Genomic DNA, 24,574 nt, shown 5'->3' on the forward strand with positions numbered 1-24,574 from the left:
AACTACCTTGGTGCATCGATTAATCATTTTCCACTTTCAAAATCTTCCTCACATCTAGAATCCTAATTAACTTGTCAAGTCTTGCACTCTTATAAAATCCTTGATAAACCAAAGGTAGTATTCGACTAACTCTAAGAATTCCAAATTTTGGTAGGATTCTTTGGTCGTTTCCTCTTAAACAGCTTCCACTTTAGCTGAGTCAATAACAATTCCTTCCTTAGAGGTTGTGTACCTAGAAAGGTTACTTCTTCCATTCAAACTCACGTCTATTGAACTTAACGAAAGTTGATGCTCTCTAGAGGTTTGTAAACTATTATCAGGTATCTTTCGTGATCTTCTCAAACCTTAGAGTATACCGATATATTATCAACAAATGCCCCACCGATTCATCCAAATACGATTTAACTCCGATGCATTAGACCCATAAATGCTACCAGTACTTCAGTCAACTTGAAGGGTGTACTGAAAATTCAAAGTGTCCATGTCTTAAATTGAAAGCGGTGTTAACCCCATCAGTTTCTAGGATCCTCAACTGATAATAGCTCTACTTTAAATTCCTTATTCACAGCTCCTGGCCATTGATCAAAATTTCCGTTTATGTGAAGCTACGAAGTATTTGTGCTTAGTAGTCATATCGTTCAAGTTTCGACAATCTATATATATATATATATACCCTCAAGTTTCCATTCCAAATGTGATATCCGATCCCTCAATCATTATGCTCATCAAATCTACCAAAGATTTTCTTTCACTAACCCAAGTCTCACAGTATTAATATATCAAATTGGTAACCAAACATTGGATCCCAACTTCAATCCCAAACTCTCGATTTGGTCACGATCCCTGGTCGCCTCCAAGACCTCAGGGTGGTCTATATTCTCAAGCACAATCTCGACTACGTCTAACACCGTTCGTGTCTTATTATGAATCTAAAAGTGTGGGGCAAGATTTGAACATACATGGAAGTCGTAAAACCAATCAAAAGCGGAGTAAAGTTTCATATGTCATAAGGATCATAATAGGTACATCAAGTTGGAATAGATTTATCAAATCATTTCAGAATTGAAAGGAAAACAACAAGATTATAGCAAAACGTGCCGAGTTACCAAGATACAAAATAACAAAAGACTTTCCCTTATACAAAAGATTAAATCTCCAAAAGTGACAGTCTAGTCGAGGGTAAAGTTACAACCTCTATCCCTCGAGTGAAGTCAAACCATCTCGACTTGTGAAACCTCCACTACTTGGGTCCTCTTTACAACCATTAGTTTTAATTACTCTCATCTGGCATTCGATTGCTTTGAGCAAACCTAATTGGCTGCTGAGTATTTCTTCCTTTTGTTAGGGTTACCAGGGCAATTCGAAAACTTATGCTCGGCACTACCGCACTTAAAACATTTTCCTTGCTTTCTCCAGCACCCGGCTTCAGTGTGGTTAATCTTGCCACAGTATCCACAAGTTACATGAGAAGTGACGGCCTGACTAGTTTGAGAATTTCCTTTGTGTTTCTTCTCTAGTTCTACGTTCTGGCTTAGCAACTCAGTTTTCTCTGCATATTCTTGTTTCCACCGTCCTTCCCAGTACTCAGCTAATTTTCTTTGAAATTCTACCTTATTTCGAAGAATGTTAATCTCTTTACGCATTTCTTCCAAATTTGTCATCTTACCGGTTAGTTCAAGTCAAATGCTAGCCTGCCAGGCAAATCAAAGAATCGAAATGAGTAGCCATTCATAAGGGAGGCTCGAGCCATATTACTCTTGCATTCTTTTGCTTATAGATTGCTCCGGATTATAAATCTTAACTATTCTCCGCTTAACACGGGTGAGCTCTTAAGTCTCCACAAGATTACTATCGTTACTTACAAACACAACCAGATACGGAGACCTTATTCCTTGCTATAAAATTCCATGTCTTAGTTCACTCTCCAATACTTATCTACAAAGTTGTCCGAGAAGAAATCATAACCTCTTGCTCTCACTCACTACAAGAAATTTGGTCATTAGTGACAACATTTCTCAGTGATGAAAAAAAATCGTCACAGAATGGGGTCATTTAACCACAATACGGCAAGTTGTCACAATTGAGTCAAGGAAGCCAACACATCAGTGACGACCTTGCATTGTTGTCACAATTCGATTCCCGCCAGGAGTCACGGAGAGAGCGGGAACTGCAATAGTGACAACTTTCTAAAAGTCGTCAGTATTAATAGCACTTTCTTTGACAACTTTGCTATTGTTGTCACTGATAACATTATATAGCCGTTAGTGACAATGTGAGGACTCGTAAAATTTTCTTATTTAAATTCTTATTTCGAGCTCATTTAATTATTTATTTGGTCAATTGCCTCGAATATTATTTTCTAACCTTATTAGACTTAAATACATGGAATTATGGCTTCATTATGTTTTTAAAGTGACTCGTTTCAAAAATTAATTTTTTGGAAGCTCGATTAATGAAAATAGTGAAAACGTGTTTGAGAAATTTTAGCCAATTAAGAGTACATTAAACTCGGAAAATTGGAGACTTGTACTATGGTCCTAAAATAGGTAATCTTATGAATAAATACTCAAGTGATAGTTAGTAGTGCAATCGTTATAAGAATTTATTGGAAGTTTCGCGTTATAGCGTTAAAATTGACGGTACGCGTTTTCACACGCGCGACTTTATTTGAGGGACTTTAGACCCTTATTTCGGGACAATTTAGAGTGAATAATACTTACATGAATATAAATGCTTTGGAGGTTCAGTGCACTAGTGAACCAAACGCGCGAGAAAATCGAACCTAAAACGTGCCAAACGAGCCCTAATAAGAGTTGACTTTGGAGTGAATGTGCACCACTCATTTAATCTTCTCTTGGAAGCTAATTTTGATCAAACTTCACTCCATCTTCTCTCACCAAGCAGCCGGCCAACCTCTCTCTCTCTCTCTCACTCTCTTGCTTCACAAAATCCTTCATCAAATCAACCCAAAACCTCAACCAATCTTCACCAAACTTGAAGATCATCTAGCAAGCTACTTGGAGGTTGGATTTAGCTAACTAAAGGGCTGCATTTCACGGTTTCTTGGAGCTCTTAAGGGCCGAAAATTTCTGGGTTAAGGCACTAAGGAGGTATAACTTCATCCTACACCTTAAACTTGGATTATGATGGTAGAAATGCATCTTTAAGCTATTGCATGTGTATGAGTGGCTTGATATGGTTGTAAAATGTGAAAGTGGGCTCTTTGTATTCCCACACTTGGGTTGTTGTTGCTGATTAGAGGATTAATGTTGGATTTAATGGTAGTTTAATGGTTATAATGATGGATTTATGGAGTATTATTGTTGGAAACTCAAAGTAGAGGTCATGACAAGAAATTTCCGAAACTGCCCCTGTTTTGTTCGGCCACTATAAGGCCAATTTTTGGTGATTTATTGGCATGAACCTGATGTTTATATGTTATACTATATGTGTAAAAATTTTCGTTGGAAAACATTAACGTTTGGATGGGCAAATGAATTTATTCGTGGACTAGGCAAGCTGGAAAATTATTTTCGGGTAACCCTGTCCAGCGGTAGCATTTTGGCCATAACTCTGTCCTCGGGTGTCGAAATCAAGTACCGTTAGTGGCGTTTGAAACTAGACATCCCTGGCTTTAATTTGAGATAAAATGCACGTTCTGATTCTTTGTGAGTGAGCCGAACCAAATGTTTTAAGATAGCTGTCCTGTCTCTCGGATTTGCTGGAATGGTTTGTAGAGGGAGCAACTTGAGGCTCAATTTTGAGCTGGTTGCTTGCCAAATTTCAGAACGATTTCTTCTGTAAACTTTTAGTCCTATGAATTTATTTTCTAACGCCATAAACCATGCCTCATTCTGAGTTAAATTGGTTGAGTTGTGATTAAAACAAGTGGACTGCCCTGTTTTGGAAAAACGTAGTATTTGGACTGATGTGGGACAAAAACTTGGGAGTGATCTTATTAATTGAAATTTTGATGCTAAACTATTACCAAAGGTATCATGGATGTATCTTAGACCTTTATTTCACCAATGAACCATGGTTGGATAGCTTTCTTGATTAAACGATTTGAATTGGGAAATGAAGTCAAAAGACAGGTTGCTTTAGAAATTTTCCTGAACATTGGATGATTAATTAACTATCTTTCCGAAGGTATTTTTCCCTTAAATTTGATAGAGAGATGCCTTTCATATAGGAGTAACATATTGAAAAATTTTATACCAATCCAAGTTCGTTTTGACTCTTAGCTAAGGTTCCAATTTTGAAAACTCAAATCTGGAAATTGTTCACCAGACTTGAATTTTCCTAACTTTGAGCTACCGTATCTCGGTGCTCGAAACTCCAATTTTCAATCCGTTTGTTCTGCCCTAAACCTTACTTACACCTCTAATTGAGTTATAAATTTCAAGGGCTAGTTTACAACGAGTGAATTTTTCCGAATTTCCAAAGTTAGCGAAAAACCAACCCCGGCTTAATTCTGAATGTTCTGGAACAGCAACTTCATGCCCATTTTTGAATACCTTCCACTTAGATTCATGGAAAAGTGTCTTCTAAGAACTTTTAGTACTTTCTAAGAGGTTTCCAACGGTACCAAGTTTTATAATTTTGGACCTACTGATTGCAAGATCTGATTTTTCTAAATTTGACGCGCAAAGCTGAAATTTGCTGATTTCTTAGAAAATGAAAATTTGAAAACTTGTTACTCCTTCTTGATGATAATTGATCGCTTTAAACTTCATTTCATGAAGGAAATCAGTTTTTCTTATGTTAATAAAACCTCACTTTTGAACCTTTATTTTGAGTGGCTAAGGTTCTTGGTTTGAGGTATTGACTAGTCCAAATGAGCGTAACTCCTTTCTTGATTAATACGTGATTGTGAGTGAAAAATACTTGTTAATTGCTTCAGGTGCTCAAGCGAGTCTTGAAAAGAATCCCGGAGGGGACAACTAAAGATTTTCTCGCTCAATTACTTTTGAATTGGTGAGTGTCAAGTGCATGACTTATCGTGTTTACTTGATTTACCTGCTTATATACGTGAATATCACTTGATGAGACGAGTGTATACTTTATCGCACTCACTCTCCTTTACTTGAACTTTACTTGTATTAACTTGGTTTCAAAGTCGATTGAGTGAATCTCGTCGACTAAAATATACCCGTTTTCGTGTGCGTGTCGTGTTGCCATGCATGTCGTATATGTCGTGCGTGTCATGTTGTCGGGTGGAGTGAACCTCCTCGACTTATGGGGACGCCCAATTCTCTTAACCAATCTTGCAACTCGAGCCGGCATGGGCTTGGTCGAGAAGCTTGATAAACCAAGAGAGTAACAAAACACAACTTGATCTTTTGAGATCTTGTTCGGCATACTCGTGGAGTATCGCCCTTTTCGTGCGTGTTCAAAAATCAAAACTTGATCTCTTGAGATCTCGTGTGGCATACTCGATGAGTATCACCTTTTTCGTGCGTGTTTGGTTTCGGATCCGAGAGGGTGGAATGTTGGTCGGAGGAAGTAATAAGTGAAGTTTCTACGGATAAAATACCCACCCGGATAACGGAGTGTCATCACGAGGGGGTATCAGATCGAGCCGTGGCGAAGCAAGAGGAAAATAGCTCCTGAGAGCTCCTATATCCTTGAATTGTTTCTGTTTATTTTTCTCGCTTGAATTGTAAATTACTTGAATATTGGGATTGTTATTTGGACAACGTGCTTGCATGTGTGTTTTCTTGGCCTCACGAGCGTTTCGCTCACCCCGTAGATTTGTTTTCCTTAACAGGAATGGATGGAGTGAAACTCGTTGGAACCCTTTGGATGTACTTTTGTATTAAGGTTTCAATTGTAATTGACTAGACATTTTGGCTATTGTATATATTTGGGAATTGATGTATCTTTTGGATCCTGACGTAAGAATTGGATAACGGATGTATTTTGAACACGTGGTACAAGACTTGGATATTCGATTATGGAAGCGATTTTTCCTTATTGGACTGGTATAAATTGTTATTTATTGTTAAGTTTGAATTGATTTGTCTCGAGTCCTGGCGAGAGTTAGGCAGGCGTTCCGCGGATACCCTTGGGTTCGCCCTTGGGAGAAGTGGGGGCGTCACAGACAACCTAGTCTTATCACTGTTTGATTTAAATATTTATTGCTTTTTGCAACTATTAATCCTAATTTGTTGTAATCATTATGTGTTCTCTAATGATTTTTAACTGTTGTATACTTATGAGCCTCCTTATTAGTTTAATTTTCTTGTATATGTAATAACTTCATTAGAATAAAAAATAATTAAAAAATAAAAAATTCATTAGTGTAAATAAACTTGTGACAACTTAACTTAGAATGATTATTAGTTAATTTGATATGAATAAATAAGAGTTTTCAAATTGAACCGATTATCGAAGTGGATAAATCCTAAACTCCATAGTTAATTAACTAATACACTTTATGTATTAGTTGAATTGTGCATTTTTTTCTTATTTGAAGATAATGGATTAACAGTGAAGTTTTATAAATAGTAGTTATAATTGATATAAAGTTTTAGCACCTATAAGAACTAGTTAAATTTTATTAAAATGCTTTTCCATTTATATGAATTTAAAAAGTTTTTCCACTCATACTAAAATTTTTAAAATTGTGACACAAAAATAATGAATAAAAATGAAATCTATATTTCAAATACAATTATAAAAGACAAAATTGCACCAATTTTTCTTGTGTAAAAAGGGGGGAATTATGATGTCCAAATCTAGTTAAAATTCAAGACAAAAACAAAGTGGCGCAATTTTAAAATTCAAGGCAAAAAAAAGAGGCGCAAATTTGTCCAAGTCTCTTGTACTACGTAGATGCCAAACAATAACTTTTCTAAGTGTTGAACTCTCTCTCAGACTCTCACAAATCACCTCACTTTTACTCAGCCCGTCAGCCCACACTCACCTCTACCTCCACGGCTCCACCTCTACTTCCACTTCCATTTTCACCTCCACCTCCACCTCTACCACACTCTCGACCTCTTCGACAATTGAAGACCAGTGAAGTACCGTGGCTCTTTGGCATTGAAGACCAAGTAATTCTCCAAGTCTCTGCAGCAAAGGTTAGTTCTTTCCCTCTCTTCTTTGTCTCTAAGATAGTTTGCAAATATTTTGGCCCTACGCTTGTTTTTTTTTTTTCCTGAAAATTTCTACCTGCATTCTTGTTGAACCTGTATTGAGGGTGTAATTTTATGGTTATTTACATGATTAAACTTTTCATCCCCTGAAATTTTATTGCCCTAAATTTTAACTTAGGGAAAAAATTAGGGAAAATTTTTTGCCTAGTTATCGTGAATCCCTTAGATTAATTGTATCCTCTGCTTTTTGGCCCACTTGGGAAAGACTTGCTGCTTCCCAACGATTTTGTACAAAATCAGCTACGGCTGGACTTGGTAGGGGGAGAATTGAATAATAATGACCAAATTAGATGAGGCAATTAGACAAGCTTTAGATGAGGCATAATAGCATACTCATTTACCTCAAAATATTTATTGCTTTATTCTTATTTAGAAAATTGTAGGTTTTAAAATCCTTCTGTTGTATGTCTTGATCCCACAAAAAAGTTGCAGGGGAAGGGGTTGGTTGCTGCCAATCCTATTGCTATGTTGTTATGCCAAGATTGGCTAACGGTTAGTTGACGAGTTAAAGAAATTAGTAGATGTTCTGTCTCTTATCCTTGAAGCAAGCTACTTCCAAAAGGGTGGTTCTACTAGCAGTGACGATTGTAGTTCATTGGAGACTTGGCCTTCAAAGAAAGATGCAGGTCACATAATTGAGTTTATTACTTATTATGTTGCCTGTGAAAGAGCAAAGGTCTCTAGAGATATTTTAAGTCAAAATTTGGAGTATTTGACATCAGAAATTAGCTTTTCACCTAGTGTCTCTAGGCCGAATATTGAGATCCACACAAGAAGAGAGAAGCAATTGCTTACACTTTTAGAGGTTGTACCTGACACAGATTGGGATGCTCCTTACCTGTTGCATTTGTGTGAAAGATGTCAGTTTCACCAGGTATTTCACATGCTGATGAAAATAATATCCATTGTTAGGCAAATCCATGGATATCGAATAAGTCTATTGTAATGTTTTTATGACCTTGTTCAAGTCTGCGGCTTAATTCATTCAAACAAATGTCAGTACATTGCTGCATTGGATAGTTATATAAAAGCTGTAGATGAATCCATTCATGCCTTTTCTTTTATCCATGATATGTTGCGGCGACTGAGTGAGACTGATTCAGAAGCCTTCCAAGCAGCAGTCTTTTTAAGGATTGGTGATCTGGTCAAATTAGACAGGTAATTTTGCGCAAACTCTGATGGTAATTTCTCAGTTACACTCTCACCCAGAGAGCCTTTTTCTTTATTTGAAGACACTTGTTGAAGTTCACGCAACTGGAAATCTCAAATTTTCTTGCTTAAGAAAAGATGGAATATCAAAAATTTTCTTGTCCATCACAGTCTTTCCGAAGTTTCTGTAGCATATTTTGTATTTACTGGGGAGGGGCAGCTTTATACATTCATGGTCCTCATATCAGAAATGACTACCCCAGAAATCAACATGAGATGGCATCTTGATATTTCTGGATTAAAGAGGTCCAATGTCTACCTAATTAACGGTGTCTTTATTTTTTTTGGCTGGCTGATGGCAAGGATTTTGTTGTTTGTTTGCATGTTTCACCATGTTTACATTCACTATAGTCAGGTCATCCAGATGCATTCAGTTGGTTATTTTCTAGTATTTGTTGTGCCTTGCACTCTTTCTTGTCGCGCCCCACTTTTCGAATGCAAGTGTGTGTGATGTGTGGTGTGTAATGTGTGAACGTGTGCAAAATGAAAAGTAAAAGGCCATGGGACTTAGAATGCGACGGTTTGGCCAAGTGAAGTTCAAAAGGGTTTTTTGTATCAAAAATGGAGTCGCCACTTGGTATAGAGTTAGGGTGTACCAAGTCATCCAAAAATGATTTTTTGTTTTTGAATAAAAAAGTAAATAAACCCTTTTTGAGAACTTTTGGGTCTACGTAACCAAAAGAGGGATCGGGGGTCACATTTGACGAAGGGGAAGGCAAGGATAAAAATCCAAGGCACCCCTTCGACCTAGCCAAGGCTAGTTGCGTGACTTAAACCAATTTTCCCTAATTTTTCTACCCAAGGTATGTATCGCGTGTTGGATATGTCTATATGAATGCAAAACCCTAGACCTAGGGGTATTGGGGGAAATTTCTCTTCAAAGGTTGAGTGGTGCCAATCACATTAGTTGTGAAGCCCAATAATGATCCTTTTGGAGAGGTCACACCTAAACCTAAATGACGTGAAAAATGAGTGGAATGCATGCCATGTGAAAGTGTGAGTTTGTGTGAAGTGAGAAAAATGATAAAAGTAATAAGGTAAGAGTGAAGGTGTGCAAATGTAGATGAAAGTACTCGTGTGCGAGTGAAGATAAAAATGTTCGTGTGCAAGTGAAGATAAAAGGGTGTATGTGTGCAAGTGAAGATAAAAAAAAAAATGTTCGTGTGCAAGTGAAGATAAAAAAGGTGCATGTGTGCAAATGAGACAAAGGTGAAAGTGTAATGATAGAGTGGATTGAGAATGCATGAGCCTAGGGAATTCATGCATATTGGGTACGGGGAGACCTAAATCGTGACTTGATTTTTCCTTTGATAGAGGGAATATAAGCGTGCTAAGGCTTAGAAAAAGCCACACTCGTCTATATCCCATATTTAAGGGGACTCTCACGCAAATGTACCCTAACTAGCATGAGATGCAAAAAATCCTAAAATGAGGGAAAAGGGGCTCGAGGAGCATGCCAAATGATAAAACTAAGAAAAATGCATGACATGTAGTGAACATGCAAATATGCACTAACAAAAAGGGATGGCCTAATGAGCCACAACTAGCATTGGACTAGTGTGGTGACGTACATTCATCCATTCCATTCATTCATGGTTATGAAAGCAAGTAGACATGCCAAAACGCTCGTAAACACGTAGCACGTAGCACTTAGCATGCTCGACTAGATGCAAGAGCCTACTAAAGCAATTAAACATGTAGCAACAAAAACAAGCAACCAAGGGGAAGGGGAAATGGACCAGATGCTCTCCGAGCGCTATCTATTACAAGCCAAGAGGTGTACACATACCCCATAAAAGCATAAAAGGGAAAGGGTGAATGGACCAGATGCTCTCCGAGCGCTATCTATTACAAGCCAAGAGGTGTACACATACCCCATAAAAGCATAAAAGGGAAAGGGTGAATGGACCAGATGCTCTCCGAGCACTATCTATTACAAGCCAAGAGGTGTACACATACCCCATAAAAACTTAAATAAAAGTAAAAAGCAAGTAAATGCACGCAGGGAGGTAAGGAAAGCGAAGTAGACAGGCATATTCACATAACACATAGGAGCACGTAGGAAAAATAAAGTGCAAGTGAGGGATAGAGTGTACCTCCCTTGCAATCGGGGCCCAATGAAGTGAAATCACTTATTTATCCTCCAAAATAAAAAAAATGGTCAAGGTACCAATTTATTTGGAAAAATTAAAGAAAATAGGCAAACACAAGCTCACTTGATCATAATGCCCCTAAAGTCGTGACTTAAGCGCAATTGAAACAAAGCATGGTAGTCAATTGAAACAAACAAGCAATGAATTGCAAAAAATTAAAACTACTAAGGACCAAAATGAAGAGATTATTCAATTGGCTGGGTCCTAGTGAAACAAAGGGGAATTAGAGGGGTCAAAGGGCAATTTTTGAAAGCCATTTGCATGCAAGCTTCATGCAACTACGTGAGAAAGCTTCTGCAATTCCATTTCTTTCTACAATTTCTGATATGCGTAAGTTGCAGCAATTCATCACTAGTGAACTATCACACATTTCTCAAGTAAAATCCAAGCAAACTATCACACATTTCTCTACTTTGCAAACATGAAACTTGTAAATTTACATTTCTCAAACTAAAGACACAGCCATGGTAGTTCAAAAAGAAAACAGCAACAAGAAAAGAAATGGGTTATGGCCGGAAAACCAAAACTGCGGCAGAATTTCTTGAGTGAACTTTGCAGCTTGTTTCATGTGGTTGGGTCCTAAATAAACTCTATCAATGCCACAAATCCAATAACGGATGCAAGACTCTCACTCATGTTGTTCACTTTACTCAAACACAGCCATCTATTACCCGCAAAAGATTTAAACAAATCATCCAAATACAAAGTGCAGCCAAGTAATGCAAGGATTAGTGGCTACTTCATTAGACCAGAAATTCACTTGAGAGTGTTGTTAGCAACACACAAATGCACATGTTCACTCTCAACTGGTCCCATGAGGCTACTTCATACGGAAGAAAGAAATAGACAAACAACCTATATGCCAAGCAATAAGGTGATCACTGCTGCAACAAGGATGAAGCAAAACCTGTTGTTCAAAACAGTTTTGCTCAAGAAGGAAATTTCAGATTTTAGATGTAAACACGCAGCTTTGTTCAACAAATTTCGACCAAAACCATAACCTATAACTAAACAACAAGATATATAACTAAAAAAAACAAATCATCAAAACACATAAGCAAGACTGATGCAAAGCTGGGGACACATTTAAACACTTTCTTTGGGGAACGAACACAGCTGCAACCAAACCAAAAGTTTCGACATTACTATGAAACCAGCAACTTGAATTCACTCACGGGTTTCTTTCTGTGCAAATTCAGCTTTCATATGTGCAGGGAGACAACAAAACAGGTTCCTTAAACCTCAACCAAGGTCTAGCAATACAAAGGCGTTCAGACATCAACTAACTTCAAATCAAACAAAATTCAAGAAAAAGCATCCTAAGGTCCCAAATTAAAAGAACAAACACTATGCAAAGAATCCCCTGCAACCTGCCGGCCTCTCTCATTCAGCTTCAAAGAAAAAAACAAAACAAACGAAGAAGCCAACAGCTTTTTGATTCACAGGTTTTGCAACCAGAAAATTCCGATCAGAATTTTGATAGCAAACAGATTCATATAGTAGACCATTTCAGATGCTTTGACAACTAGCAACTTCATATAGCCATAACAAAATTCAACCAGCAGTAAAGATTCAACCAAGGCCGAACCAAAAAGAGTCTTTGTACTATCAGTTATCATTCAAGACAGAATCACTGATCACATTCATCAAATTTCTGGTACCGAAAATGCAAAGCTGACTGCCTTTTTCCCGATTCACCAATTTTCACAAGACAAATTCAAAACACAGCTCATGCATATCCACAAGACTTGATTTTTCATTCATAAACAAGGAAAACAGAATCTTGGGGACATGAAACAGAAAAAAAGGCAAAAAGAAAGACGAAAAAAAAAACCAAAATTTCCCGTAAGCTAAATCTCGACACTCACGTAGTTCTCGCTGGTTTCTTGATGAAAATCAGAGCTGATGATGGGGTTGGGCTCTTTCTTTGGTTCTCCTCAGGATCTTCCCCTTCCTCTCGGCTTTCTCTTTTTCCGTCTTCTGCTCTATCGTCCCCAAGTCCCTTTTTCATCCAAACCTTGCTGATATCCTTTCTTCCTTCTAGCCGTCTCACAGAAGCTTGCTCAGTTTTTCTTTTTTTTTGGTTTGCCAACTTGCGGCCGTCAACCTCTCTCCGTATCCCACACTCTTGGTTTCTTGGACAAACCCTCTTGCTTTTTGTCCTCTGTTTCCCTCTTAGCCCGTTAATGCTCTCCAGAAAACCCCCTTGCTCACCGAAAAACTCCCCCCTGCGGCTGTGGTTTTCTTTGCTCTTTTATATTCACTTCCCAATCTCCTAAACCTGCTCTCAATGGTGAGGATGAAGGCTTGTCCTTCCCTTTCCATCCAGCCATCCGATGGCTATTGAAATTGTACCTTGCACGCTGCAAAAAATTGCAGCGTGCATGCTGCGATAATATTATTTATTTATTTATTTATTTTTAACACAACTTGATAATTACAGAAATGATAAAATAAAATATAAATAATAATAATAACAAAGTTACACAAACCAGGTAATAATAATAATAACAAAACAAAAATAATTTTAAACAAAAAACTAAACAAAAATGGCCATTTTTAATTTTCCAATTTTCCATTTTTCATCATTTTCTTTTTCCTCAAAATAACTTAATAAAAATAACTAAAGTGCCCAAAGATTGAATTTAAAGAAACAAACATATTTTTGTGAACAAATTTTCCTTTTTCCTTTTTCTCTTTTTTTTTTCATTTTTCCAATCCAACTAAAGCCTATTTTTTTTTGAATTTTTCTTTTCAAGAAAGCATTGAATAAAAACAAAATGACAACAACATATTTTTGATGTTTTCCTTTTCTTTTTTTCTAAAAACTCTACGTTAATTTTAAACTTAAAAGCTAAAACTAAAAATTAAAACTAAAAGTAAACAACGAATGCAAGCAATCTAAAATGAAAATCATGAAATAGATGCCACATAAAATTATTCAAAATTTGGTGTCTACATTTCTATCATGAATTTGATGTGGTTTGGTAAAATTATCAAGGGGCTCATAAAAATGTTAGCAAAGAAGCAGTGAGGAACAGTAATGCTCTGATTTCTTCTATTACCACAGTCAAATTTTTCCCTCGCGTTCCTACTTGTACAAATCTATAGGAGAATGCCCACAGAAAATAGAGAAAGATTAGTTCAACTTTTGTTTGTGATCCGTGCAATTTAACTTTGGTTACTTAAGTATGGTGAAGTAGTTTATACATATGTTATGCCATTGTGGATGGGTAATTCCTGTGCTTTTTGGTTCCAATTATCATCTATGTTCTTACCTTAATTATCTTTTATTTCTCCATGCAATTCAGTTTTGGTTACTTAAGTATGGCAAAGTAGTTTATACTTAGGAGTAGTTTGTGATTTGAAGTGTAATTTGAAATGGTTTTCAGAGTATTCTACCTTAGGGCATAAAATAGGATATGGTAAAGAGGATAGGGTGCTTGTTTTTCTTTCTTGAAAAATAAATGTACCTGATAAATCAATAGCCTATCTGATGCCACTGGCTATGAGGTAATTTTTTTCTCAACAAACATATTATTTTTCATAGTTATGTTCAGCTTATTATTTACTTGAATTGATGACGAGTATTTACTTTGTTAGATTTGAAGCAATACTGAATTCTTGAAGCTAGGAGGGAGTGTTAAAGATAGAGTGGCAACGAAGATTATCGAAGAGGTGACTTAATTGTTTTTCTTTAATTTGCTGCTTTTAAAGTTCTCTTATTTGACTTTGAAAGTTTTGAACTTTGGATCTTTCATTACAGAAATTTGTGCTCTCTAAGCTTAGCATATGTTGTTTTGAAATATTGAAGTGATTTGAGTTTTTGTATGATATGATGGTGTTATTGAGGTAATGTGTTTGAGCACAAGCTAGGATAGTGATGAGTTATGACCTTGGATGGTAGCTATTAAGTCTTGCAATTTACAGTATTTACTGCTTTAACAAGCATTTACACGGCAATGCCAATGCTTTTCAGTAGCTTTTAGTTGTTTTTGTGATTTGAGTAATTTGGGTATAATGATTTTGATAATGTTAATATTGTTTATGCAGTACCACTCCATGTATTCATCCTCTAGTGGTTTGGAGAAATGGGTTGTAAAGATTGAGCAACCCATAGACATCTTTCTCACGATACCCATTGCATCAATTTCTCTTATATAAATGAGGTACACATTGCCTCAGTTTCTCCTATATGAATGGATAGCTCGACACCTTGTATCGTGATCCACATTACTTTGGTTATCATACTGGACATGTTGTATCCTCTGCTATGCATTACTTTGGATTGTTTTGGTTTAGTTCAGTTTAGTTTATTTGAATGTTTAGCTAAGCAAGCGAATCAAAGTTGCTTTTCCTTTAGTGTTGTGCTTGTAGTCTTATCAATTGGTTATATTGTTCATAGCAGTACTTAGAGCAGTGCTTGTTGCATTATCAACTTGTTATATTATTCCTTTGAAGCTGAAGTTTAATAGCAGTACTTATTTCTTGAGCTGATTTTGTGCAATAGTTTGGGGCTGATTTTGATTTTCTGGGGCTGATTTTGGTTTTATTTGGGGTTGATTTTGAATGTACAGCTTTAATTATTGAGGTTCTTATTGGATTGCATATTTTAGCTAAGCAACCTAAGTATTGTTACTTCTCCTTCAGTGCTTTAATCCTCCCCTTATCTACTTGTTTTACTACTTTATTACAGATAAATGCTATTTAAACAAAATTTTGGGAGCTGTCTATAGCAATGACTGAAGGACGTTGAAGACAAAGTCGCAATTTCTCATGCAAGGGTTCACTTGGATGTTCTTTGGTTTCTTGAACTTAAATCCTTTTGTAAACGTACCTTATGAATATGTGATATTTGGGCACAATGTTACTTTTATAGACCTTTGTTGGGTAATGTGCACCTCAATATGACATTTGAGTACTGAATATGCTATATTGGCATGTAGCCTAATGCAACAACTACTTTTGATTATCGATTGTTTAGATTACTTCTTTCTATTTATTTTAGATAAATAATTTACCATGCTAAATTGTGAGTTTATTGAAATGGGGCTGACAATGTTAAAGATCACTAATGACAAAAAAGAGCTGTTGCATAACAAGAATAAAAAACTCTTTGTGACAACAAAGCTTGTCACTAACTCCAAACTTCAATTGTGACAAGAAATGTTGTCAATAAGTATATCATATAAGTGACAACTTCTGACACTTTTCAGTGACAACCTTGATCAATACATCTCTGACAACATGCCAAGTCGTCAATAAAACTCTTTCATACTGTTGTCACTAATGACAACCATTCACTGACGACTTTTTGTGTTGTTACTATATACTTTTACCGACGGAGATATAGTGACGACTCTGTGACGACTCAAAAGTCGTCAATAAAAGTCATTAGTGACAACATTTCTATGTCTTGTGATGACATATTGTTGTCACTGTCTCACTGATGACCAAATTTCTTGTAGTGACTAGTGCTTTATTGTATCCTTTTAAATCAATATTACTATTTCGAAATTAGGTTCTCCATGAAGCCTAGATAGGCGAACTTCAAGAATCATTCCATTTTCACACCTCACTTAATTCTTAGGTTGACTAATTGATCTAGAGCTTGGGTGCTCAACCAACCATGCTAGGACATCAATCGTATGGTCAATAGCAGTAACTACGTGATTGTTTTCCTTCATTTCTAGGGTTTCGGTTCAGTCCAACAGTCGTTCCCTAATCATCCCCTTGAGTTTGGGGTTGCTTAATCCCTCGCCCTCAGTCCCTTTTCACTTGTTCAGCCACTCATAAGTTTAATATGTTGAAAGGCATGACATAAAGTGAGTGCAGATAACTGGAGTTTGAAAAGTGATACCTTTATCACGTCAAACAAATACAAGAATAAAAGGGAAGACACCAAAATAATCACAAATGTGTACATCCCAATCATGGATTTGAAATCATGAAGCAGTAAAGTCAAGCATGTCATGAGTAACGTTTATTTGCCTCAAAAGATGGGAAACATAGTAAGACAAAATACAAAATACAATGGCCTTTAAGCGAGTGCCACCCTGTCTATCTTTGGCAAAAATATTAAAATAGTTTAAATCACTAACTTAGTGATTGGCGGAGCCAAAAATCTTCACTACTTCCGTAGGATCATTTTCATTTCCAGCACTAGGAGTTTTAGATTTCATGTCCCTTATCGAATATCTTGTCATTCTCCACTTGTTCAACCAGGGTAACACATCTAGCCACCGACCTATCCATCCTATTTTTAATTTAGAGCACTACCCTAACAAGTCGAGTCTTAGCTTTTAAATCTTCTCACAAGGAGCCTTTGTCTTTCTCGCTCCTTAAGTATCTCAATTTTCACTTCAGGAATTCTAGCAGTCTAGGCATCCGCAATTGCCCTCAGTTCTCGATTATTCCCTCGAATCACCCTAACTTCCTCGGATAGCCACTTTTAATGATCGACCACTATTAACACCCCATTTGTTGACCTTGGTCGATCAATCCTTGGTTTTGATGATTAACAAACCAAAATGTAGATTTGGTCTAATGTTTTTATGTGAGAAATTTGTTAGAATCAGGTTCAATGGTGTCAAGGAAAGAAAACCAACCAAATGAAGAAGCAAAATCAGGTCACTCATGTCGGACGGCCAAAAGGAAACTATCGGACGTCCGAAAGGATGAAGAACATCAAGAAGGAAACTCTGTCGGACGCTCGTGAGGAAGCATCGGACGTCCGGAAGGATCGGACGCACGCCTCGGACGCACATCGATCGCATCGGACGTCCGAGAAATTTCGCAAAGATTTGATGACTCTCTGCCTACGTTCGGACGCAGGGTTCGGACGTCCGACAGGTGGTTCGGACGTCTGACAGGCACCTGTCGGACGTCCGACAGGCCAACGGCTAGTTTTGACAGCATTTAATATTTGACCGTTAGAGAGCCTTTTGAAGCCATTTCTCACCTTCTATAAATACCCCAAAGCACAAGAAGACAAGAGACTTTTGCCAACACAAAATACAAGCTTACAAGTGAGATTTTTGAGTAGAAAGATTCTTTGTTGGTTGTATAAGGGGTTGGGGAAGTTGGGTTGTGAGGTTGCTCAAGTGAAGGTTACTCTCTTGGAGTAGTAAAACCTTGGTGAAGGTGAACCAATCACTTGGAGTGGTAAAACCTTGGTGAAGGTTGCCTCATTTGTATAAAATAGTTCTTAATTGGGTGAGTGATCTTTCAAGTGTAGGTTGTTGAGGGTTAACTAGAATAGTTGTAAAACTCCTTGGCTCAACCAAAGAGTATTTGGGGTGAGGAAGGAGTGAGCCTTCACTTGTACATCTTGGTTAGCATCGCCATCAATTGAAGAGGCTATTGGTTTGATATTTGGTTTGCATTTCTTATCTTTTCTCTTTAATTAAGTTTTCTTTATTGTGCTTAAATTTGATATATCTTTGTGCATCATTGTGAATTTGTTTGTACTCATTGGGTTGCACCGGGCTCTTACACCATTATTTGGGTGCGAGCAAGTCCTTTGAAAATCACATAAAGTCCTAATTCTGTGAATTGGATTATCTCTCCAATGCTCCCTTAGGTCTTTCTCGATAATGGACCACCGGAAGGCACCCCGAGACAATTTAATATCACCCTTACCTTCCATACTTACACTTAAAAATAAAAGCTCATGTGGGTCCAGATATATTCAATAAACTAGATTTGATCATTTTGTACTAACCCACATGTATAACACAAGATCAAGACTTCTTGTCATCCACTAATTCAAACCTAGGTTCTAGTTTTCATTCCCACAAGCAGTCGCTTAACTCTCCACCCAATTCCACAGTCCGGCATCCTAAACTTCAAGCCTAGGATACACTACAGAGATCTGAAGCCTAGGCTCTGATACCAACTGTGACGCCCCCATTTCTCCCTAAGGCGAAACAAAGGGTATCCGCGGGACGCCTATCCAACTCTCGCCAGGACTCAAGCAATTTCTATTCAAGCTTATAGCGGTACTAGAAGTCAACAACCAGAACATATACATACAAATAGTGCGGAAGCGTTCAAGCTTAACGGTCGATAACAATCACACAATCTTTACATCGGGTTTCCGTAATACCGCCCAAAAATATACAATATCCAAAAGTCTAGATAAAAGAGTTGGAACCCTATTACATGAGTACACAAAAGAGAAATTCCTCCGAATCTCATTCCAAGCCCAAACCTGTTAAGGAAAACAAATCTATAGAGTGAGCAAAACACTTGTGAGGCCAAGAACACACATGCAAGCACATTGTTGAAGTAACAATCCCAAATTAATCAATTTAAAACAATAACCATTCGATAAAGAGCACTTTACTGAAAAGTAAACAGAAACAATTCAAGGATATGGGAGCTCTCAGGAGCTATTTTTTACTTGCACGATCACGAACCTCCACGCGTTAACGCTCCGTCAACCGGGTAGGTTTAATCCGTAGAAACATCACTTACACTTCCCCTTCTCAACCTTACATGCCACACCGGCCCCGCAATACATTTGTGAGGCGATACTTCAGCGAGTATGCCAAACAAGACCTCTCAATAGGTCGAGCTTATGAAATCTCATGGTTCATTGAGGAGCTCGACCAAGCCCATGCTGGCTCGAGTCCAAGGCTAGCCATTAAGAGAGTTTGGGCGTCCCCCACTTTTACACTTTTGTATCGAGGAGGTTCACTCCAATGACTTATGCAATCACAGCATAAATAATCACTTAAACACTTCACATATATTCACTTAACAAGTAAGCACTTCCCTTCACGAACTCAAGTTCACTTCTTTTAAATGAGGACGAGTGTGATAAAGTACACACTCGACTCAAAGGTTTCAAAATCTCAATTTATATAACACTTATCACTTTACAGATATATCACATAATACACACACTTGACACTCACCAATATAAGAAATGAGGAAGAAATGTCCCTCGGAGCTTTAGGCATTCACTGTGGGATACTCTTGAAGGTCCTCTTCTGTACCTAAGCAATTAACAATAGACTATCATTTACAAACCCCTACTATTAAAGAAGATCGTACCATAGTACAATCTTAGAAAGTCTCGTGAAACGAGCCTTATTTATCCTAAATCAAGGCTCTCAAGTGGGGTTTCAAAGTACAAGAGAGATTTAGTTTCTATCTTGGAAATCAAGTATAAAACATTCAAGTAATATTGATGGAATAAGGAGTACTCGAAAAACTCCATTTCCTTGATATTCAGAAAATTTCAGTTTTTATACGATACATTAGAAAAATCGTATCTCACACTTTACAAGTCAAAAATTGGGAAACTTGGTACCGTTGGAAACCTCTTCCATGGTGCTAAAAGTTCATAGAATACACTTTCCCATGATTCCAGACGGAAAGTATTCAAAAACTGGCTCAAAGTTGCTGTTTTGAACATGAAAATAGCTTTCGGGGTTGGTTTTTGGCCAACTTTGGAAATTCGGAAAAAATTCACTCAATTTGAACTAGCCTTTGAAATTTGGAACTCTATTAGAGTTGTAATCCAGGTTTTAAAAAAAAACAAGCGGAATGAGAATTGAAGTTTCGAGCACCAAGATATGGTAGCTCAAAATTACCCAAATTTCCTTGTTAAACAAGGGTTTTCCAAAATCAAGTCACGAACTTTGGATGTTTAGTTGAGAAATGAAACGGCCTCGGAATAACACCAAAATTAGCAGTATAATACTACCATATAAGGGTTGTTCCTCTACCAAATTTCATGGAGAAATAAACACAAAAAGTGGGTTAACAAAACCGTTGAAATCACAAGATATTCTAAGGCTAAGCTGCCTTTGAACTTCCGTTTTGCCGTTTCCAAACATTTGGTCAAGGAACATCTCCAACATGGGTCATTCCAGTAGGAAATGTCCAAAATATGTTCAAGGTACATTCGATAGATGATTTACAATAAGAAACTTTGGATAACAAGTCCCAAACCGTAGTTAGTTTCAAATCTGTCCAAAACGCTGTTTTGGTTCACAAAGTCAGTTTTAAATTTCGATCATAAATCACTCAATTCAACTTGGAATTGAGCGTTGTTAGTGGCGTTAGAAAATAGACTCATAAGTCTATATTTTCTCAGAAGAAACCATTTTCAAAATATGTCCATAAACAGCTCATCCGTGAGCATCAATTTGCAACCGTGTGCTGCCTTCAAGGAAGCAATGAAACAGGACAGTGGATTTCAAACGAATGGTTTGGCTCACTCAAATGGAACCAGAACGTGAATTTTATACTTTTAGAAATATGGGAATGTCTAGTTTCTAGTGCCACAAATGGTACTCAATTCCAACGTCGAAGTAAAAAGATATAGCCAAAACAAATACACTGCCTGGGTGAATACGGGATAAATTTCCCGATTGCTAAGCTGTCGTAAATCCAACATTTGGGTGACCAAATCAAGTTATTTTTCAATTAAACTTTTTACACAACCAATATAACATGTAAACAATATAATCAAGCCATTAGAACCTCAAAATTTTGCACAAAAGTGGTCGGACAAGGCAGGGGTAAAATGGTCACTTTTGCTCCAAGCACCTCCTTTGATTTTCTACCAACAATTCAACATTAATCCACTAATATAAGCACTAAACCACCATTAATTTCATCATCAATCATCAAATCAGTCTTTCCATCAAAGTGGGAGTTCATAGAGCCCACTCACCAATTTTGCAACAATTTAAAGCTACCCATGAGAATCCAAGAGCTCATGAGTGTAATCTAACTTCTATAAATCAAGAATTAAGAGGTTGATCGTTCATTACCTCTTTGGATGACTCAAACAGAAATTTTCGGCCCAAATATGCTCAAGAAAACCATGGAGTTGAGGCTCTTTTTTCTAACTTGAGTTGCTCTCCAAGTGTTGTTAAAATTTGGGGTAATTTGGTGGAGATTTGAAGTAGTTTGGTGCAAGATGGAGTGAAAAGATGAAGAAGCTTTTTGGTCTTCTTCTTTCCCTTGCTGTTCGGTTGTGTTGAGGTGAGAAATGGAGAGTGTTTGCTGATGGTGAGACTTCCGTGAGAAGCTTAGCAATTGTGGGTTTCAAGTTTACGAAAGTCAACTCTCCAACAGTGCGCGAACGCGTGCGTTTTGTGCTCGATTCCTCTTAAATTTCTTACACTAGTGCACTAAACCTATAATGCACTTACATTCATATCATCATTATTCACTCTTAGTAGTCCCAAAGTAAACGTCTAAGGCCCTTCAATTAATTGCGCGCGTAAAACGCGAATTTTCAATTTAAACGCGATAACGCGAAATCTCTAAGAAATTCTTATAACGATAATATTACTAACTAATATTTGAGCACTTAAACATAAAATACTTAATTTAGGACTAATGTACATGTCTCCAATTTTTTCAAACTTATTGTATCCTCGATTCAATTATTTACTCCAATCGCGTATTCACTATTTTCACTTAACGAATCTTCAGAAATTAAATTTTGAAACGAGTCACTTTAAAAATATAACTAAGCCATAGATCCCTTTAATTAGGTCTAAAAAGATTAGAAAATAATATTTGGGGCAATTGGCCAAATAAATAATTAAATAAGCTAGAATTTGGAGTTTAAAATAAGTAAATTTTTGTGAGTCTTTACATGAGTCGAGTATTAATTCCTCAATGAACCTTTCTTAACCTACCATTGATCATTCTTAACTCTCTAATATTAATACACTTCCGATTCAAGTATACCCTTGAAAGACGTGCACTCGTTGTTCCAAACTAAACGAATTTTTTTTTTGAAAAGTAAATTTTCCAACAAAACGCTTTCAAAATATAAAAGAGGCGTAATCCATATAAATGGATTTTAAATGGTCGAAATAAATAATTCGGAGAAAATGAATAAATAAATATTTAAATAAACTTGTAATATTCGATAAATAAGAAAATTTTCGGGTCCTCACATCCTCCCCTCCTTAAAAGGAATTTCGTCCCCGAAATTCATACCTAAGATAATATCATTCTCTTAAGGGTTAAGCCTGTCAGGCCAATCACTAACTTGCGTTTTCCAACTTATACTTCACAATTTCTGTTCATTCAACTAGTAATCAAAACTCAATTTAAGTATTTTTTTTTTCAATAGGCATTTTAACTTCCGAGTCATAGGGCAACTTAATCGGCCTCATGTCTATCTCACATAGGTAATGTTCTCACTTCTTTAATGCCATTATTACAGCCACTAACTCCAAATCATGAGTGGGTTACTTTCTCTCGTGATATCTTAACTTTTCAGAGGTATACAAAATCACCTCATGATGTATCAGTGGTATACATTCTAAACCATCATTTGAAACATTTATATAAATCACAAAACTACCTTGGTGCATCGATTAATCATTTTCCACTTTCAAAATCTTCCTCACATCTAGAATCCTAATTAACTTGTCAAGTCTTGCACTCTTATAAAATCCTTGATAAACCAAAGGTAGTATTCGACTAACTCTAAGAATTCCAAATTTTGGTAGGATTCTTTGGTCGTTTCCTCTTAAACAGCTTCCACTTTAGCTGAGTCAATAACAATTCCTTCCTTAGAGGTTGTGTACCTAGAAAGGTTACTTCTTCCATTCAAACTCACGTCTATTGAACTTAACGAAAGTTGATGCTCTCTAGAGGTTTGTAATCTATTATCAGGTATCTTTCGTGATCTTCTCAAACCTTAGAGTATACCGATATATTATCAACAAATGCCCCACCGATTCATCCAAATACGATTCAACTCCGATGCATTAGACCCATAAATGCTACCAGTGCTTCAGTCAACTTGAAGGGTGTACTGAAAATTCAAAGTGTCCATGTCTTAAATTGAAAGCGGTGTTAACCCCATCAGTTTCTAGGATCCTTAACTGATAATAGCTCTACTTTAAATTCCTTATTCACAGCTCTTGGCCATTGATCAAAATTTCCGTTTATGTGAAGCTACGGAGTATTTGTGCTTAGTAGTCACATCGCTCAAGTTTCGATAATCTATATATATATATATACCCTCAAGCTTCCATTCCAAATGTGATATCCGATCCCTCAATCATTATGCTCATCAAATCTACCAAAGATTTTCTTTCACTAACCCAAGTCTCACAGTATTAATATATCAAATTGGTAACCAAACATTGGATCCCAACTTCAATCCCAAACTCTCGATTTGGTCACGATCCCTGGTCGCCTCCAAGACCTCAGGGTGGTCTATATTCTCAAGCACAATCTCAACTACTTCTAACACCGTTCGTGTCTTATTATGAATCTAAAAGTGTGGGGCAAGATTTGAACATACATAGAAGTCGTAAAACCAATCAAAAGCGGAGTAAAGTTTCATATGTCATAAGGATCATAATAGGTACATCAAGTTGGAATAGATTTATCAAATCATTTCAGAAGTGAAAGGAAAACAACAAGATTGTAGCAAAACGTGCAGAGTTACCAAGATACAAAATAACAAAAGACTTTCCCTTATACAAAAGATTAAATCTCCAAAAGTGCCAGTCTAGTCGAGGGTAAAGTTACAACCTCTATCCCTCGAGTGAAGTCAAACCATCTCGACTTGTGAAACCTCCACTACTTGGGTCCTCTTTACAACCATTAGTATTAATTACTCTCATCTGGCATTCGATTGCTTTGAGCAAACCTAATTGGCTGCTGAGTATTTCTTCCTTTTGTTAGGGTTACCAGGGCAATTCGAAAACTTATGCTCGGCACTACCGCACTTAAAACATTTTCCTTGCTTTCTCCAGCACCCGGCTTCAGTGTGGTTAATCTTGCCACAGTATCCACAAATTACATGAGAAGTGACGGCCTGACTAGTTTGAGAATTTCCTTTGTGTTTCTTCTCCAGTTCTACGTTATGGCGTAGCAACTCAGTTTTCTCTGCATATTCTTGTTTCCACCGTCCTTCCCAGTACTCAGCTAATTTTCTTTGAAATTCTACCTTATTTCGAAGAATGTTCATCTCTTTACGCATTTCTTCCAAATTTATCACCTTACCGGTTAGTTCAAGTCAAATGCTAGCCTGCCAGGCAAATCAAAGAATCG

General features: G+C 37.0%; 1 long non-coding RNA gene across 1 annotated transcript; it reads left to right on the forward strand.

Annotated features, from left to right (window-relative positions):
- Positions 1–13,949: 13,949 nt before the first annotated feature.
- LOC113764549 lies at positions 13,950–14,666 on the forward strand. Its single transcript, XR_003467642.1, has 3 exons — positions 13,950–14,035; positions 14,126–14,200; positions 14,576–14,666. It is a non-coding gene; the product is annotated as an uncharacterized LOC113764549 (long non-coding RNA).
- The last annotated feature ends 9,908 nt before the right edge of the window (positions 14,667–24,574 follow it).

This window comes from Coffea eugenioides, chromosome 3, assembly GCF_003713205.1.
Source record: "Coffea eugenioides isolate CCC68of chromosome 3, Ceug_1.0, whole genome shotgun sequence".
NCBI classification, from domain to species: Eukaryota; Viridiplantae; Streptophyta; class Magnoliopsida; order Gentianales; family Rubiaceae; genus Coffea; species Coffea eugenioides.